Source organism: Arvicola amphibius, chromosome 4, assembly GCF_903992535.2.
Source record: "Arvicola amphibius chromosome 4, mArvAmp1.2, whole genome shotgun sequence".
NCBI lineage: Eukaryota > Metazoa > Chordata > Mammalia > Rodentia > Cricetidae > Arvicola > Arvicola amphibius.
Genome location: NC_052050.1, coordinates 76701086 through 76713268, shown reverse-complemented (window position 1 = coordinate 76713268; position 12183 = coordinate 76701086). Strand labels below are relative to the sequence as shown.

Genomic DNA, 12183 nt, shown 5'->3' with positions numbered 1-12183 from the left:
TTTATGGGGCCATTGAACCAGTGCTGCAAATATACCCCCGTGGAGATAAGAATGAGTCGAAGGCTACTCCTTTTGGGCACCCCAACTTCCCACCTGAACTCTGGCTGTGTCTCAAACAGCCACCGTATCCTGAGAATATGCAGAGTAAGGAGTGGGGACCTGGATACTTGGGTCCCTGATCGAAGAGGAGCCCTGGGCTTCCTTCTGAGGCCCTTATCCACATCCTCACATGGATGTAAACTGTATTTACCAATTAAGTCACTCGGTTTCCTGAGTCCTGGGTTCTGTGTGAGGGAATAGTGAAACAGAGATAGTGTCTAGCAGTTTATCCCTCTCCCCCACCCCCACCCCCACTTTAGCCCTAACCTTTAACTTACTTCCCTGTCAGGCCCTTGAACAAACCATTTTCCCTTTCAAGATTTCCCCTTTTTCTCTTTTGGGAAGGGGGATTGTGGGTAGGAGATCTCAAGTAGTCTAGGCTAGCCTCAATCTCCTAGGGGAAGATGACCTTGAGCAACTTCTGTCTCCACCTCCCCAGCGCTGGGGTTACAAGCAGGAGCCACAACACTCAGACTGGTGCCGGGATTGAACTCACGGCTTCATGCACCCTTCACGGCAACAAGCACTCTACCAGTTGAGCTACTTCCCCAGCTCAAGAAGCTCAGGAGGGTTCTGCATAGCTCAGCTGTCATTCCTTTGAGCAGAGTTGACTCCACTCTCCTTGCTCATAACAACTGATGTGGAGCAAACCTCATCTTCCTAGCGACCTTCCAACCACATTCCCCCCAGCTGGGACCACTCTGATCAACTATGGAGAGACTTAGACTGAGCCCAGGATGGCCTGGAACTGACTATGTAGCCCAGTATTATGGTTTCAGTCTAGAATGAAACACTCCCTTTTTAATAATGATTTTATTTATTCTTTAAGAATTTCATACAATATATTTTAATTGTATTTCCTCCCTCTCCCAAATGCTCCCAGATCCCCTCTTACTTCCCTGCTTACCCAAACTCATGTCCTTTCTTTCTCTTAAAACAAAACAAATGCACACCAAAAACAACAAAATCATGCAGTCCAGTTTGTGTTACTAACTGCTTCAGGGCACAGGGTCTGCCCTGGAGTGAAGCTGATCCCTCAGTTTTACTCCACCTAGAACAGATTTTCTCTCTCCCAGAAGCTACCAATTACAGATAACTTCATGGTTAAGGGTAGAACTTGGAGCCCCACTTCCTGACCTCTGTGCTTAAATTTTGTGTGGGTCTTTTTGTTTTGTTTTGTTTTTTGAGACAGGGTTTCCCTGTGTAACAGTCCTAGCTGTCCTGGAACTAGCTCTTGTAGACCAGACTGGCCTTGAACTCACCTGCCTGGGATTCAAGCCTTGCACCACCACCACCCGCACGTGGCTTGATCTTACACAGGGCTTGGGCATTCTGTCACAGTCTCTGTGAGCTCATATGTGCACCAGCATGCTGTGCCTGGCAAACATAGATCTACCACCTCTGGCTCTCCTGCATGGATCCCACACAGGCTCACATTTGAAATACCCGGACCCCAGCTTGTGGCACAATTTTGAAGGCTTTGGAATCTGAAGTGCGTGGAATCAGGATGGAGGAAGAAGGCCGCTGAGGAGAGGTCTTTGAAGGTTATGTTCACTACTGCTTCTGGCCTCCACTCTATGTGCTGGTTTGCTCCCTGTGAGCAGCTGTGGACACAAACTCCTGTCACAGCAGAATAAACCACTCCCGTCTTCATTCTCTTTCCACTATGATGGACTGAGCCCTCTGAAACCATGCGACAAAATAACTGTATTCTAAGTTATCGATTTCTCTCATGTATTTTGTGACATTGATCAGAAAAATAACTAATATACCGAGGCCGGATTCAAACTCATGATCCTCCTGCCTCAGTCTTCCCAGTGCTGGGATTACAGGCATGTGCCACCACGCCTAGTATTTGCTGTTGTTCTGTTTTATTTTGAGATAGGATCTCACTATTTAGTCCAAGGCTAAACCCTCAAAACCCTCTTGGTGCCTCAGCATCCTGGGTACTGGGATTACAGGAGTGCACCACCACACCAAGACACTGTTGTTGTTGCTGCTGCTGCTGCTGTTTTTTGGGTTTTTAGTTTTTTGAGACAGGTTGTCTCTGTGTAGCACTGGAACTCAATGTGTAGACCAGCCTGCCCTCAAACTCAGAGATCCACCAGCCTCTGCCTCCCTAGCAACCAGGATTAAAGGTGCATGCCAGCACTACCTGGCCAAGACACTGTTTTCAATAGCCACATTGCCATTCACTGTGAAGATACATTATTGCGCCTTAATCTACTACCATTTCAGCCAGCAATTGCAACTCCAAAGTTATTTTTACTGACTGAGGCTGCAGCCTGGCGAAATCTGTTCCCATAGGCACTGGCCCTGTCGCTGCCACGAAGGTAGCTTTAGCTGAATCTCTATTGCTCTATTTATAAATAAGACTTGAGATTCAAAGGCTAGGGTGAAAACCTGCAAGCTTTGGCAGAGTAGCAACTAGCTAAGCCTCTGTCATTACTGGTGTCTCCCCAAGAGAGCAGCCTTGAGCTCCACCACAGTATAAAAAGCCAGGCCACTCCAAATCCGTCCCAGCCTCTTCCTGGGCGTCTAACTCTCCTGGATGCCCTCTGATACCCTATCATTACATTCTGTCAACTAGTGCTCATTCAGCCTCCTGACCCAAGGTTAGCTTTATTTAATTAACAAAAAAAAATGCAAACTCGGGGTTCACAGTATGGTTTGATGTCCCCCAACAATACATCACAATTTATTCAACCAGAGTCTTAGTGCTGGACAATTGGGTTAAGAAAAGTGTGTGCATGGTAAGAACAATAAACGTGGTACTGAGGACCAGGCACTGACACGGGCAGTATTATTTGAGGTATTGGGTGTGTGTGGCTGAACTTCTACTGGATGTTCAGGTCATTAGCTAATGAAGGTCACTAAGACCCGAAAAAGGTCAAAATTCAAAGCATGAGGCTAGATGTGTATCGTACAGGGGTAGAGTCTAAGGATTGCTTGGCATAGCTGCAGCAGTGTCTGAATCCCTAGCACTGTACCAAAAAAAAAAAAAAAAAAAAAAAAAAAAAAAAAAAAAAAAAGCATGGTTTCTACTAGACTCACATCACATCTGCACCAAAGTCAAAAGTTGTAAAGTAAGCTGTCATAAGCTGGTGACAGCCTAACTTAATGAATATTACTGGGCTGAGAGTGGTGGCACACGCCTGTAATCCCAGCACTCAAGAGGCAGAGGCAGGCAGATCTGAGAAATCAAGCCCAACCTGGTGTACATATTGAGTTACAGGACCATGAGGGCTACATAGTGAGAGCGTGCCTTAAAAAAAAAATTAAAAGAAAAAGAAAGGAAATGTGGGAGAGGGGTTTGGGGAGGCAGCTCAGTTGGGAGCTACTTGCCTGGCATGCACAGAACCTTGGATTTAACCCCTAGCACCATGTTAACTAGCTGGAGGCCCATTACACTGGGTAATCGAGATCCCAGCGTAGCCCTGAGTGTTTCTCTGGGTGAGCTTTTAAGAACAAAAAAACCACATCTTGGGGCTGGAGAGATGGCTCAGCGGTTAAGAGCATTGCCTGCTCTTCCAAAGGTCCTGAGTTCAATTCCCGGCAACCACATGGTGGCTCACAACCATCTGTAATGAGGTCTGGTGCCCTTTTCTGGCCTGCAGACATACACAGAGACAGAATATTGTATATATAATAAATAAATAAATATTAAAAAAAAAACACATCTTGGGCAGACATACTTCGGTTAACAAGAACAGTTAGCCAGAAGCTGAACTACAGAAGTCAAAAGGCAAGGTTAGTACATTTAGAGACTTTCTCAGAACTATGGATGTTAATGGATTAGGTCTTTGTTTTTATTTTGACAGGTGGTACTGTCTACCTGCTGGGTTTTATGGCCTGCATGGTACTTCCATCTTGGAGTCAATTGTGCTAAGTTGGCCTGTTACAATCAGGATTGAAAGAGAAGGTGGCCTAACTCCATTTCTGTAGATCCCACCCCAAGTGTGGCTACATTCAGGAGAGGAAGAGTGAAGGAGGTCTAAGGACATCCAAGTAGCCTCACCTCCAAATTCACACCCAAAGCAATCCAGGACTCTCACAAAAAAAAAAAAAAAAAAAAAAAAAAAAAAAAAAACTGCTTGGGGCCAAAGTCAGATGCCAAAAGATCTTCCCACCCTGCCTGCAATTATCCGTCACCCACTTTCCTGCCGCTGGCTAACAGTGATTAATTCCTGTGGCAGCCACAGGAATCATGCCTAATGAATTTCTAATGAACTCATTTGGTGTTAATGCAGTGTGTAATTCTGCAGGACACTCATTATGACTTAGCCTTATTAAGCCTCTAGTTATTGGGAACTACTATGGCTCCAAGCTCAGAAGCAAAGACAAGTAATTATGTAATGCAGGCAGCAAAATTATGGAAAGGATCGAACATATGGAGAATGCCAAGAAGAGGCTTGGCCATTCCTATTTTTTTTTCTCTTTCTTTGGAGTACCTGAAGGTTTGAGGGGCATTCAAAGGACCATGTTCCCAGAAACGCCATACACATACCCCCGACCCTGTCTTCTGCTTAATCCTTAATCTCTAACGTAAGGAAGGATGCTTTTGCATTTAAAGTGCTGTTCCAGGCTGATATGAGAGTCCACAGGGCAGTCAGAGATAGTATATCTCATCTGATCATCAGAGTGTACCATTTGCTGTCATTAAACCCCTTTGATAGATAAGGAGGTTGAGGTTCACAGAGATGAGGTGACTGAGTTACAGAACTCGTACCCACTGGCGGCCACATCGATTCTCTTTCGTGCTCACCTCTCATTTCATGCCAACTATGATTTTCATGTACACAGACTCATTGTTCTGCCTAGAGCTAACATTAAAGGTTGGAGCCCTTTCTAATAGTTTATCCATGTGTATTTCTTGCATTGTACATTATTCTACTTTTCTTTTGTTATAACGAAATAACAGCGGCTAGGTAACCTAAAAAAAAAAAAGGAAGACTACTTTGCTCATAATTTTGGATGATCAAAGTTTAAATGGCAAATGAAGTCTTACAAGGGCCCCCTGACTGTATCACATTATGGAGTAACTTCTGTGAGAGAGAGCTCACATGCTATGAGGGTAATCTAGATGTAGGCATGGTGGTACATGTCTGTAATCCAGCACTTGGAAGGCTAAGAGGGGAGAATTGCCAATAGTTTCAGACCACTCTGAACTACATAACAATATCTATCTCAAAAATATAAACAGAGCTGGGTGGTGATGAGCCACACTTCTCAAGCATGGGCTCAGAAATGTCAGAGCATTGTTTCCACCACAAACATGCAAGAGGAGGATACAAGATTTTCTTCTTGACAGATGGTGGCAAAGATACAAGACTCACTGGCAGCCACCTTTGGAAACCACCACTGTGGGAATTTGTACTGGACATCGGGGTAGCTGCCTGAGCCCACGGTGTGTCTGAAAGTGTGCATTAAATGGAATCATGTACATGTGCATATTTGCATGTGTGTATGCACCTGTTGGCCTAACAGGCAGGCCTATGTGTGCATGAGTGAAGACTGTGTCGGCCTAGACACATAAAAAGAGATGGGCACACACAGGTCTCTCTCTTGTCCTGAGCTGGGGCTGTATCGTGAGGAGAAAGGAAATGTGTGCAAGCTTAGGAGGGGAAGTACATTGGGTTGACCCTCATTAGCAGCACTTCTTGGCCGGGATCCCTGAGAGCTAGTTGTAGATAATGAAACAAACTAATCAGCAAACTAATCATTACCGGATCTTGTCCTTCCCGAGGAGGCCTTGGGTCCCCAGCCAAGTGGAAGACCCTGCCCTTGTCACCACCCACCAAAACCACCACACCAGCAGTGAAAACGAAGAAGTCCACATCTCTTTCATCCCCAGAGAAACTTCCAGGCCTAACAGCCAGTGGAAAAGCTTTGCCATGGTGACCCCCCTTCCTGCCCCACCTCTGGTGCTAGTCTTCTGGAAGAGCAGGAAGCCAGAGCTCAAGGCTGCTTGCAGGGTGAGGCCTCCTGCCTGGGGAAGGCTTCTTCTTCATTCACCACTTGTGTTCTGGAACAAGGGTGCTGGGTATGGTCCTGCAGGCCTGCAATCCATGTACTTGGGATCAGAGGTATGATCCTGTAGACAAGCCAGCTTGGTCTACAGAATGAGACCCTGGCTAAATTTGGGAAGGAGAGCCAAAAAAAACAATGCTTCAGCAGATAAAAGCACTCACCACCAACCCTGGTGACCTGAGTTCAATCCCCAGGCCCCGCATGGTAGAAGGAGAGAACAGACTGCCACGACTTGATTTTTTTATTTAAAAAAAAAATTAAGAGGAAGAAGAGTTCAGCATTTAAGAGCATTTGTTCTTTTGGAGATCTCAGGTTTGATTCCCAGAACCTACATGGTGGTTCACAACCAATCTATAACTCCAGTAATTACAGCACTTGAGAGGCTACAGCAGGAGGATCACCCTAAGTTCAAGGCCATCCTGGGCTACATAATGGGTCCTTGTATTTAAAATGAAAAAAAAAACTGGATAAAAAGAGGAAAGGAGAGATACAATTGCAATTGGGAGCAGCAAAGTAGAGACTTGATCCTTGTGGGAAAGAGGGGGGATTTATTTTCATTTCTAAAATATGATCTCAGGTAGCCCAGGCTGGCCTCAAATTTCCTACGTAGCTGAGGCTGGCCTTGTCCCTTCATCTTAGTACTAGGATTATAAGTGTGCATCACCATGCCTCACTTTGCCTATTCTGTAACAGCAAGAAACATGGTAGCTGGGAGCACCATGCATCATTTTACTTCCATCTGTGAGTCTGTCTGTAGGATCAACCAGGCAAGTGGCGCAGCTACGTCAAAGATGGCTGGCAGAGCTTCCTCTGTGAGGGTTCCGTTAGTCCTCCCGCCCTCCCCCATGACCTCTTCCTCCTTTCCACCTGATCTGGGTTTGAGGGCCTCTCAGGTATGGTGCGGTCAGAATGAAGGCGTGGTCAGAATGAAGGCTAGCCCTCTCCCCAGAGGAATCCATGGCACAAAAAGATACAATGTACCTGAGGACAGGCATCCCTGTGCTTTGGCTGGTGCCAAGATCTCTCCCCAAAGAAGAGCCCAGAGAGGGCATTCTGTTTCCTGTGGCTTCCACCCACAAGGAGGACATTCAGCTTAAGAGTTCAAAGATGGGGATCCATCGCAGTTCTGACACCTCAGCTGGGCAGGTGGCCTGGTCTAGAGACTAACTCCAGGCTCAGCTCTAAGCCTTCACACATGTCTCTCACAGCCCTAACACACTGAGCCCAGAGGTTAAGCAACCTGCCCAAGCTCATTAAACAGCAGAATGAGGATTTGAACCCGTTTTACACCGTATTTCACTTTGGGCTGGAGCCTCCGTTTATCCCTCAATGAGGCAAAGCTGTCCCCATTTTCCCTCAGCTTTCCATTTTTCCTCAGGAAATGAGGTGTGGGGTGGCTACTCAGTGGAATGTGGAGCCCCTGGGTAAGAAGAGCAGTTCTCCCTTCGGTTCCTCCTAGGCAGGCTTCTCAGGAAGCATCATGGCTTTCTGGCTTTGGGGAGATTCAGATTAAACTGTGAACTCCCTGGTGGGCAGAGAGGTCCCACTGTGGCGTATCTCTGTCCCAGCTATGTCTGACCCTAGGGCTAATCACAGAGTAGGGCCAACCTAACTGGGCGACAGAGATTGAGGAGAAGGGCTGGGAGTCAAGTAGGAGAGGAAAACCCTGGAGAGAGGAGAGAGAAGACTGGAGACAGCAAGGAAGAAAGAGGAGAGAGAAAGGAAAGGCCTCAGGCAGCTGACGGCCCTGCAGACAGATGCTGTGAGTTGGAGCCCCCTCTAGTGGTCACCTTTGTACAGCCTGGCTGGGGAAGGTGCGAGCCTGGTAGACCTGCTAAGGGTAAGAGGACCATATACTACCCCGGGGAAGCCAGCTGGTAATAGCAACAACTAGATCCCCACAAATGAGCCATATAGACAGCTGGCAGGAGGAAAGTGCTCTTCTCAGTGTCACACGGAAAGGTGTAAAGAGTCCCCAAGCTTCCTTGACCTGGGACTTCTTTTCATTTGCTTGGCATGACTTCTCCCCTCCTTCACACCCATATCACTGTGTTACTCCGCAGAGCAAGATGTGACAATATGTACACCATGTCAGGGGCATACAGAGCCCAAACACCAAAGATCTCTGGAGACCATCAAGGTGCTTGTTCATTTGTCTACTCAATATATACGTGATGAATGTTCACTGTGCGTGTCAAACTGCAGGCCCTGAGGGCACAGCAAAGACAGGCAAGAGCTAGGATGTGAAGGTAGGGTGGGGCCAGCCTAGGCTATGCTGCGACTCCCTGTGGGACCCTGTCTAAAACAAAAAGAGGGGGCACTGGGGAGCCAGGTGTGTTGGTACAAGTCACTAATCCCAAAACTCAGGAGTGGGAGCAGGAGGATCAGTAGTTCAAGGTCAGCCTTAGCTGTATACTGAGTTGAAGCCAGACCAGGCAAAACAAGACCTTGTTTCAAAAGAATAGTGGTGATGTATACCTGTAACCCTAGTATTTATGAAGTAGATGCAGGAAGATTAATTCAATCATTCAAGGTTAAATTGGACCATATAGCAAGAGCCTGATCATGAAATAAAAAGACTAGGAGTTGACTTCCTATTGCCTCTGAGTCAGGATGTAACAACACTGTCTGTCTGCATGCCACCATGCTCCCCTTTACGATAATAAACTGGACCTCTGAAACTACCACTGGGGATGCCTGAGATGCCTAAACCAGGATAAAAGTCAGAGCTCCAGAAATGGGGAGGATGACGAGCACTTCAGGTTTCGAGGACAAATGCCGAGCAGCAAAGGCCACACATGTACTACGTATTCACTTGGGCTGGCAAGATGACTATGGGATAAGGACAGAAGTCACCGAGCTTGACAACCTGAGTTTGACCCTCATGACCCACATGGGACAAAGAGAACTGATTCCTGAAATTTGTCCTCTGACCTCCACATGGAGCAGTGGGACACATCAACATCAACATACCCCATAAAAATCAATAAATAAAATGTAATGGAATTTAAAAGAAAGGGAAGGAAGGAAGGAAGGAAAGAAGGAAGGAAGGAAGGAAGGAAGGAAGGAAGAAAAAGACTAGGGATGGCTCTCAATGGTAGATTATTTGCCCAGTGTGCTCAGACCTAGCCTGGGTTCCCAGTAAGTAGGAGTACAATGGATGGTGCAGAAATACTTGAAAAGGTCATTTTCAGATTGGGAGGGAAGGGAAAGACGTGGTCTGACAAGGAAAGTTTGTGTGGACACCACCTGAGGAGGGTGCAGAAAGGGGGCGAGTAGAGGGGGTTCAGGCAAAGGCTCAGCTTGCACAGAAGCTGGGGCAGTGGGAGCCTAGCATGGTGAGTGCATGGATGGAAGGACAGTATGGTTGGAGCTTGATAGCAAAGGGAAACTGAGATCAGCTGTTACAGGGAGGACTGTGGACTGTGCACAGCAGGGCTTTGGATTTGCTACTGAGGACCAAGTCAGCCATCCTACAGCTTTGGGGGTAGAGACGTCCTGTGCAGATTTACACCGACTGTCTGATTAGTTGACTGATTCCTGAATAGGCCTGGTTAGCCTAGAATTCACTGTGTAGGCCAGGCTGACCTTGAACTTTGGGACCTTCCTGCTCTGCTTCCAGAGGCTGAGAGTCAAGCATTGTGCATACTTGTTTGTTTCGTTTCTTTGAAACTCCTCTATAGCCCAAGCTGGGCCTGTACTACGTAGCCAAGGATGACCTTGAGTTCCTAATCCTTTTGCAACTAGCTTGCAAGTGCTTTATGATGGTTTTTGCAGCTAAGGTCTGATGGTTTACTTGTTACATTTAAAGACTCATTTGTTACTTATTTTTGGCTGGACTCAAACTTAGAAGTAGAAGAACTAGCTCAGCAAGGACAGACTACATACATCTCTTGGCAATCTGTTCCTGGAGGTTTTCTTTGGCTTCCTTCATTCTCTTGGCTGAAAGTTTAGCATATTCTGCAGCCTCCTCCTTATTTTTCTTAGTGCGTTGATTCTTCAGATCAATAGGCCAGTGTTTGTGTTGCAGGACACATGGAGTAACAAGACACTGAGTCTTGGGTAGTTTGTTCCTGCGCGTCTTCCCTTCTTGGTTTAAGGGCTTTCTGATTATCATTTTGATGGGTTTCACCTTCTTTAGAGAGGTTGAAAAGCCTTTGAATTTTGCTAGCTCTTTTGGTCCTCAACCTTTGAGGCATAGTAGCATATGTCAGTTAAGGAAAAATCCTTCCTGTAATGGCAAAACTGTGCAGTTTCCCCGAGGGGCAGTAGCAGGCTACTGTGGGTAGGAGACCACAGTGGGCCAGAGGGGCAGCCGGTCTCACCACCTGAGGCCTCTGTGGGTCTCAGGTGGGTGGGAGGTGACAGGTGGATCCCACAAGGAGCCACGGTGGGTGAGAGACAGAGATGGATAGACACACCATGCAGAGTGAGTGAGTATTTATTTAGTGGGTTATGGAGGGGAAAGAGGAAAAGGGAAGAAGGGGGAAGAACAGAGAGAGGCACAGAGAGAGAGAGAGAGAAATAGGGAGAAAGGTGAAGGGGTGAGAGGAAAGGAGAAACCACCTCTTCGGCATGGAAAAGAGAGAGCTCAGGCTGGAAGCAGAAGGAAGATCAGACCCTTTTGAGGGGAGGGAGTGGGCAGAGCTTGTCTCTTAAAGGGACAGAACAGACCACTACACTCCCCCCCTTTTTTTCACAATAATCGAGTTGAGAACACTCAGATTGGCATCTATAATATTACAAACTTACACTTCCTCTCTCCAATTCTCTTCGTCTATAACAAAGATGTGTCTGACTCAACAGCAGGCACACTCTGTGTGGGTCAAGACACCTTAGTTCATGAGGAAACCTTGTGTGTTGTTCCCACCGCCCATGCGAACCACGTGACCCTTCCACTCTTCACCCAGAGCATCAACAGCTACTTCTGTAGCCATGTGTTTAGTCCAGAGCTTACAGTCATCATCCACTTCGATGAGTTCCTGACAGCTGGCAGCTGGAAAGGAGATGCACAGCTGCATCTTAACAGGGCTCATCACCTAAGAGGTGCCATGAAAAAGAGCTGATTCCCATTTTTACCAGATTCTTCCATCTGCTTTGTGGAAAATAAAGGCTATAACGAGCGATGGAGAAAGCAGGAAAACCAATGAGGCTCTGTGATCAGGAGTCAAATCTTAAAGGTTTTGTTTTGTTTTGTTTTGTTTTGTTTTTAAGGAAAGAGCTGTTGTGGCTCCCTGTGGGAGTAGACACAGTCTGTGGTGCTGGGGAAAGTGTGACAGCAAGAGTCTGAGGGTGAGACAACTAGTTACATTGTGTCTAAAGAGATGTGAATGCTGACGCTCCCTAGTGAATTTAAGAAGCAAGGTGGGGGATGGGCAAGGTGGCCTTTAATCCCAGCCCTTGAGAGGCAGAGGCAGGCAGATCTCTGTGAGTTTAAGGCTAGCCTGGTCTACAAAGTAAGTTCTAAGACAGCCAGGGCTGTTTCACCGGGAAACCTTGTCTCAAAATAAAAAAACAAAACAAAACACACACAAATAAACAAGGTAGCCAGGACCTGCAAGGGGGGGGGGGTGTTTGAATGTAGGGGAGCACAGAATAGACTAGGTGATTTCCATTCCTACTCTCAGTTGGGTTGGGGGGACCACTCAGCATCTCCCAGGTCACTAAGAGGAGGAAGAAGTGCCCAAGCTTCTGGCAGGAGGGAATGGAAACCCACAAGGCTAGAACTTGTGAATGTTCAGGATGTGAAGACCCAGGGACCCTGATACAACTCTCTCTTTGTCTGGTACCGTGCTCCTCACACCCACCCCTCTCTCCTCTTCCTCCCTTCCATCCTTCCCTCTGCAGCTCCTCCCCCCCCCCCCCCACACACACTGGGGGACCTTATCAGGAGGAAGGCAGATGGAGGAACTGCTGCTTCTGTGTCATGTCTGAAGCTCCCTACTTTCCACATTCCTCCCTGCTTATTGTGGAGCTCCTCCCCAAACCCACGGTTCACAATGGGAGGCCAATTTGTCTCCCTGGGACCTCTGGCAATTTCTGGAAACATTCGTA

The 12183-nt window shown here is 47.0% G+C and overlaps 1 pseudogene; it reads right to left on the bottom strand.

The window, feature by feature from the left end:
* Window positions 1–9953: 9953 nt before the first annotated feature.
* Window positions 9954–11150, bottom strand: LOC121677176 (annotated as a pseudogene).
* Between the last annotated feature and the right edge of the window lie 1033 nt (window positions 11151–12183).